General features: G+C 37.7%; 1 pseudogene; it reads left to right on the forward strand.

Moving 5' to 3' along the window:
• Positions 1-6,023: 6,023 nt before the first annotated feature.
• On the forward strand, positions 6,024-6,972 carry LOC131408204 (Y-box-binding protein 1-like; annotated as a pseudogene).
• Positions 6,973-7,488: the final 516 nt, after the last annotated feature.

Consider the following 7,488-nt stretch of genomic DNA (forward strand, 5'->3'; position numbering starts at 1 on the left):
AGAGAGAGAGACTTAAATGCCATTGTTACTGTGGTGATTGCTCATCTGAAGCTATTTGATCTTTTCTGTGGAAGTATCTAATCACGGAACTTCTAAGAATGGAACTACCGTTTGTAATGGAGTTGACTTTTCTTTGTTCTAGAGGACATTTTTATAATACTCTCTTTTCCTCCTAACATTTTAAAAATTTCAAAGAAAGTTGAAAGAATTTTACAGTGAACACTTGTGAACTCATCATCTCGATTCTACATTTTACTGTATTTGTTTTATTACATATCTGTCGATCCATCCAAACCTCTAACCATTCTTCAATCCAACTGTATTAATTTCCCAGGGCTGCTGTAACAACGTATCACAGACTAGGTGGCTTAAACAATAGGAATGTACCGTCTCACAGTTCTGGAGGCTGTAAGTCTAAAATCAATGTGTCGGCAGAGTTGGTTCCTTTGACGGAAGAATCTGTTCCAGGCTTCTCTCCTTGGTTTATAGATTGCTGTCTTCTGTCTATGTCTCTTCACATTGTCTTCCCTAAATGCGTGTCTGTCTCTGTGTCCAAATTTCACTTTTCATTAAGGATACCAGACATTTTTTTTCCTTTGGTGAGGATCATTAGCCCTGAGCTAACATCTGTGCCCATCTTCCTCTATTTTGTGTGTGGGACACTGCCACAGCATGGCTTGATGAGCGGTACGTTTTGTCCGGGCCTGGGATCTGAACCCGTGAACCCCAGCTGCCGAGGCAGAGCTTGCGTGTGAACTTAACCACTACACCACTGGGCAAGCTCCCTAGAGTCATTTTTAATGGCACATCTTTACCGTTCCAATTTCTTATACAGTTATTGTTTATTAAGATTTTCTTTCCCTCTTTGGGACAATTTTGGGGGTTATTATTTGACTAGAAAAATCATCCATTTCCTCTAGAGTTTTAACTGTGTTGCACATAGTATCCATTTATTGTATATATTGCATATTTGTGGTTATTTATGTCCGTTTTTCCCCCAATACTACGTATTTTGCTTGCTTTCTTCTGTCTTTAATGGACTATGCAGGGATTATCTTATTTTATGATTTTTTTTCCCTCAAAAATCAACTTTTGACTTTATTCACTGCTCTAATTTTTTGTTGTTGTTTTCTATTATATTAATTTAAACATGTATCTTTATTAATTATTTTTTTCTAACCTCTTTTGGCTTATTTTGTCATCATATCCTCTAAGTTTTTAAGTTGAATACTTACCTAATTTATTTTCAATTTAAATAATAATGAAAGAGGAAATTTAAGACTATTAAAATTTCTGTGAGTAGATTTAGCTATGCTGGATAAGTTTTGATGTATGGTATTTCCTTTCTGATTATTTCCTATTTATAATTTAAACGTAGTCACTATTTAAGAAAGTAATGACTATTTGAAATTATAAACACAAAAATGTACTTTACTTTTAGTTAGTTGTTATATGGTTAAGGTTTTATTTTTGGAGGAAGAATATTGTTTACTGTTTATTTTCAGGTTTTTTAAGATGGTGATCAGACAATGTGGCCTATTACAAGTTTTATATTTTGTAATTTATTAAGCTCTGTTTTGTCCCAAGTACATGATGAATGTATTGTAATGTACTGTGTGAATGTACTGTAATGTACTAAATGTACAATGTACTAATGTACTGAATGTACTGTAATGATAAATGTTCCATTGACATAAAAATGATGTATGTTTTCTGTAGATAGAGCTTTTAAATCAAATCTGTTGATAGTGTTATTAAAATCCTTTTTATCCTTGCTATTTTTTCTCTACTTAATCTGTCAAATTTAAAGAGAAATGTATTAAAATCTTCTACTATTTTCATTAATTTTTCTTATTTTTACAAGAACTTAAAAATTTCTGATTTGGCTACTATGATGGTTAATTTTGTGTGTCAACTTGATTTGCCATGGAGTGCCCAGATTAAGCATTATTTCTGGGTGTGTCTGTGAGGATGTCTCTGGAGGAGATTAACATTAGGATCGGTGGACTCAGTAAAGTAGATTGCCCTCCCCCAAGTGGGTGGGCATCATCCAATCTGTTGAGGGCCTGAATAGAACACCAGGTGGAGGAAGGAGGAATTCATTCCTTTTTGTCCAGCCTCACTGTTGAGCTGGGACATCTCAACTCATCTTCTCTGGTTCTCAGACTAAAATTTACACCATCAGCTCCCCTGGTTCTCAGGCCTTCAGACTAGGACTGAATTACACCACTGGCTTTCCCGGTCTCCAGTCTGCAGATGACAGATCATGGGACTTCTCAGCCTCCATAATCGTGTGAATCAATTCCTCATATTAAATCTCTTTTTATATATATCTCCTACTGGTACTGTTCCTCTGGAGAATCCTGACTAAAACAGCCCCTATGTTGTTTGTGCAAATAACTTAATGATTATTTTATCTTCTTCTTCATGGACTACATCTTGTATCATCATAATTATCCTGTTTTTTGTCTCAGATCTGAATTCCACTTTATTTGATATTATTGTTACTGTTCCTGCTTTCTTCTTGTTGGGCTGATCTTTTTATTTTCAACCTTTTCAAATTTTCTTTGTCATCATGTTTCCCGTGTGTTTATTGGATAATGAAAATTTTACAGGATTTTTTTTTTTAATTCTCTGTATTTTAATAGGGAAATGGAGTCCATTCACATTTAGTGCATTATACTTTGTATCATTAATTCTAAAGTATTTTACATTTAGTATGTTATTTTAAATTGTTGCTTTCTTGGTTTTCTTTTTCCCTAGTTTTGCTGACAGTTTAGTCAAGACTGCTGTTGCAAGTGACAGGAACCAAACTAAACAAGCTTAAGCAAAAGCAGGAATTTGTGCCTCACATATGGAAAGTCCAGAGGGTGAAGCCAGGCAAGGGTGGACCCAGGTGCTCAAGTGATATCATCATGGATACTCTTGCAGATTGCATTTCTTCTCTGCAAGCTTTATACACAGGCAAGTTCTTTCTATGAGGAAACAAATATGATCACCAGCATCTCCAGGCTCATTTCATCTGCTTAGCAATCCTTGGGGAAAGAAAGTGTCGCTTTACCAATAATTCCAGTGAACAATTCAATAGAAGGCTCTTAATTTGTTCAGCTTGGGTCAAGTGCCCATTCCTAGACCTATAACTCTTCTGTAAAATGGGTTATTAGGAGCATTAAATAAGTTAATATTTGGAAAGGACTTTGAACCTGGCAACAATAGAAAGTGCTGTATTAGTATTTATTAAGCAAAAAGAAAATCTGGGTGCCATTAGCAGAAGAAGGAGGAATGGATATTGGGCAGGCAAAAACAGGGGTTACCCACTATATTTGGCTTGCTCTAATTGCTGCTTATTCTCTTTTCCTCTCATTAACTGTGATGTTTTGTTATGCTTTCTGATTCTGTTGTTGATTACCTTCCCATTCCTAACAGTCATAATTACACTGATTGCTTCTGTTATTACATTAAAATTCTCTTCCCATCATTCCCAAAGGTTCTGAAAACTTTTCTCCTAAGATGAGCCCTGGTGGTCTATAGAACAGTTATAATTCTGCTGCCTTCTAATTGTAGCATGGCAGATGAGAAATCCAATGTTAGTCTGATTCTCTTTCATGTGTATTTCCTCTCACCCTCTTCCCCCTTCCCTTGGATTGGAAGCTTTTAATATTTTTTTTGGTACCCTTTGGGAAGATTCAATATCATAATTTAGGAATTTCACTAGGATATTTCTAGGTTTGGGTCTATTCTCATCAGTCTTTACTTAGATTTTTTAATGTCTTTTCAATCTTCAAATTAAAATCTATCTGGAGTTCAGGAGAAATTGTCTTCTCTATTTGTTCCCCTTTTCTCCTTCTGGATCTCCTATTTTTTGTTTGTTAGGTCTCCTGGATCTTTCTCCAGTTTGATTATCTTTTCTTTTATTAATTTCATTTTGTGTCTTAGTTCTGTTTCATGAGGCAATTCTCTTGGTTTTCTGGATCTCTAATGTGATTCTCAATAGTGACTATCTTGTTTCTCAGTTTGCCTATTTTATCTATTAAATATTTAGGGTTTTGTTTTTGCTTTGTTTTTAGCTTCTGAAAGACCCTTTGTGCTCAAATTGCATCTCTTTGACAGCCCTTGCCACTTTTTAAAATTAATATTCTCATACGTCTCTTCCATCAGCCCTTCTTCAGTGGGAACCATCTGCTCCACATCTCTTACTTAGTCATTCCCCATTAAGATCCCAGAGTCCCTTAAGTGATTTGTAATTTTGCTTTTCTTTCTTATTGTTTTTGTTCCTTTCAGCCCCATATAGGGCAGGTTGTTTGCATTCCTACTAGCGGTGTCAAATTGACAAGTGGTGGAACACACGATTTCTGCTTTTTTGAACCAGAGATGATTGAACTGGCAATTATTGAGGTTTGAGGAGGATATTTCCCTGCTCCTAGGACTGTAGAAGGTACTTGGAGAAATTCCACCAGTGTGGTTCCCTTCCTGGACCACTAGAAGTAGCAGGATCAGCCAGATTCTCCTTTCTAGAGCTACACAAAGCAGGCAGTTAAAGCTCCTCTCGAAGTAGGTTCACAGCCTTCTAGTGGCTAAGCTCCCTCCACCTCTCCAAAAACCACAAAAATCCCTAACTTCTCCCTAGGTTTAAGGAAATGAAAATCTGATTCTCTGTTGCTGGAATCTTGGCGCTTGCCTGGATCTAAGGAGAATAAAACCCATTCTCTCTTCTCACAATCCCTGAGATCTCCAGGTGCCACTCATTTGGCTGCCTTGGTTGTGGTATCATTGTATACTGTTTCATATAGCTGTAGCTATTTCATTTTCAATGCTATATAGTATTCCACTGGTGAGTATAGGTTATTTATTCATTCTACAGTTGAAGGACTTTGGGGTTATTTCCAATTTGGGCTACTATAAACAATGCTCTGCAAATATTCCTATAGATGTTTCCTGGTGAACATGGGCATGCATTTCTCTACAATAATGTAGTGTGCTATTCCTAGGGATCTCTAAGACTTTTTCAGGGATTCATGAGGTCAAAACTTTTCATAAGACATTATTTGTTTTTTTCACTGAGTTTACATTTGCACTAATAGCGCAAAAGCAATGGTGGTAAAACTACCAGTGCCTTAATATGAATCAAGGCAGTGGCACCAGACTGTACTAGTAGTCATTGTATTATTCACCACAATGTACCACAGTTTAAAAAAATGCCTGTTCCATTAATAATGTCCTTTATTAAGCAGGAAAACTTATTAATTGTATTAAATCTTGACCATTGAGTATATTTTTAAAAATATTCTGTGTAGCATCAAAAAAATATCAAGTATGTAGGCAATATTTAAGAAGGGAAAGACTTCTACAAGGAAAATTCTATAACTTCATTGAAGGATATTGAATAAGACTTAAATAGATGAAGAAATATGCCCCATTCATAGATTAGAAGACTCAATATTGTAAAGATGTTAATTCTCCCAAAGTTTATTTGAAGAGTCAATGCACAGAGATTGTTGACATTGTTTTACGTTTTTGCAAAACTCTTTAACGTCTGGCTAATGGAAGAGAGCTTAATTCTTAGGTGGCTGATATTCTTTGATGCTATTATGAAAGGTGTCTTTCATAAATTTCATTTTCTGTTAGCGGCTGATACAGAAAAATACCATTTAAAAATTATTAGCTTTGTATCCAGCAAACCAATGCTAATAGTTTAACTGTAGATTCTTCTGGATTGTCTAGGTGCACAATAATTTCTTCAGTGAATAGTGACAGTTTTATTTCTTAATTTACAATCTTTGTACCTTGCATCTATTTTTCTTACCTTAATGCCCTGGAGAGGATCTTTAGCACAACGTTGGACTGCAATTGTTGTATCAGACATCCTTGTCTTATTCACCATTTTATAGATATTCTTTACCACATTAAGAAAGCACCATCTCAGAGAGCCCTGAGCAGTCCCACTGCCTCTGCCAACCTACTTACCATCACACCTAGAAGGAAACACAGCAGCGCAGCCAGCCCCAGCCACCATCATGGCAACCATGAGCAGCGAGGCCGAGACCCAGCATCCCGCTGCTCCCACCCTCAGCACAGCCCACCCCAAGCCTGGTGCCACCTGCAGTGGCCTAGGGAGCTGTGGCCCTGGTGGCCTCACCTCCACAGCATCAAGAAATTCATCACAAGGAAAGTTTTGGGAAAGTAAAGTGGCTCAATGTAAGAAATGGATATGATTTCATCAATAGGAATGACACCAAGGAAGATGTATTTGCCCACCAGACTGCCATAGATAACCCCAGGAGCCACCTTTGCAGTGCAGGAGATGGACTGTGGAGTTTGATGTTGTTGAGGAGAACCAGGTACGGAGGCAGCAAATGTTACAGAGGCTGGCGGAGTTCCAGTGCAAGGAGCCAATATGTGGCAGACCATAACCAGATTGACTACCCACGTGGTAGGGGTGCTCCTTGCAATTACAGCAGAATGACCAGAACAGCGAGAGTGGGAGGAAGAATGAGGGACTGGAGAGTGCTCCCAAAGGCCAGGCCCAACAGTGCCGGCCCCACCGCAGGACATGGTTCCCACCCTACTACCTGCGGAGACCCTATGGGCGTTGACCACAATATTCCAACTCTCCTGTGCAGGGAGAAGGGACAGAGGGTGCTAACAACCAGGGCGCAGGAGAGCAAGGTAGACCAGTAGGACAGAATATGTACCAGGGTTAGAGACCACTGTTCTGCAGGGGCCCTCCTCACCAAAGATAGTTGCGAAAGGACAGCGTTGAAGAAGATAAGGAAAACCATGGAGAGGGGACTCAGGTCAGCAGCCCCCTCCACATTGGTACCACTGCAACTTCAATTACTGACGCAGACGCCCAGAAAACCCTAAACCACAGGACGACAAAGAGACAAGGCGGCCGATCCACCAGCTGAGAATTTGTCAGCTCCAGAGGCTGAGCAGAGAGGGGCTTACCATCTCCACCATCATCGCGTTTAGTTACCCAAGAAGAAGAAACGACCATGAAATTCCAGCAATAAGAAATGAACAAGAGACTGGAGCAGGAGACTTTAAGTGCTTGATCTTTGCCTGTTGACCAGATAACTAGAACTATCTGCAACATTTATACAGCTTGGAGTTTTTGTTGTTTTTATTGAAAGGTGTCTCTTTTTGGTAATGACAAACTTTTTTTAGTTTTGTTTTTCTCAATACATCTTTAAAGATTTTAAAATTGTTTCATGTCTAGTCAAGTTGAGATTTTTAAGAATCTCATTTTAAATTGTAATAAAAGTTTACAACTTGATTTTTTTCAAAAAAGTCAGCAAACTGCAAGCACCCATTATAAAGGTCTTTAATAATAATAGTAGTAATACTAATAATAAAAGAAAGCATCCTCTCTATTTCTATTCAGCTAAATGATTCTTCCTTAAAATTATAAACCAATGTTGCATTTTGTGAAGATTTTTTCACATCTATTGTTGATAGCCATATGATTTTTCTCCTTATCCTATTAAT

Source organism: Diceros bicornis, chromosome 7 (assembly GCF_020826845.1).
Source record: "Diceros bicornis minor isolate mBicDic1 chromosome 7, mDicBic1.mat.cur, whole genome shotgun sequence".
Taxonomy (NCBI): Eukaryota; Metazoa; Chordata; class Mammalia; order Perissodactyla; family Rhinocerotidae; genus Diceros; species Diceros bicornis.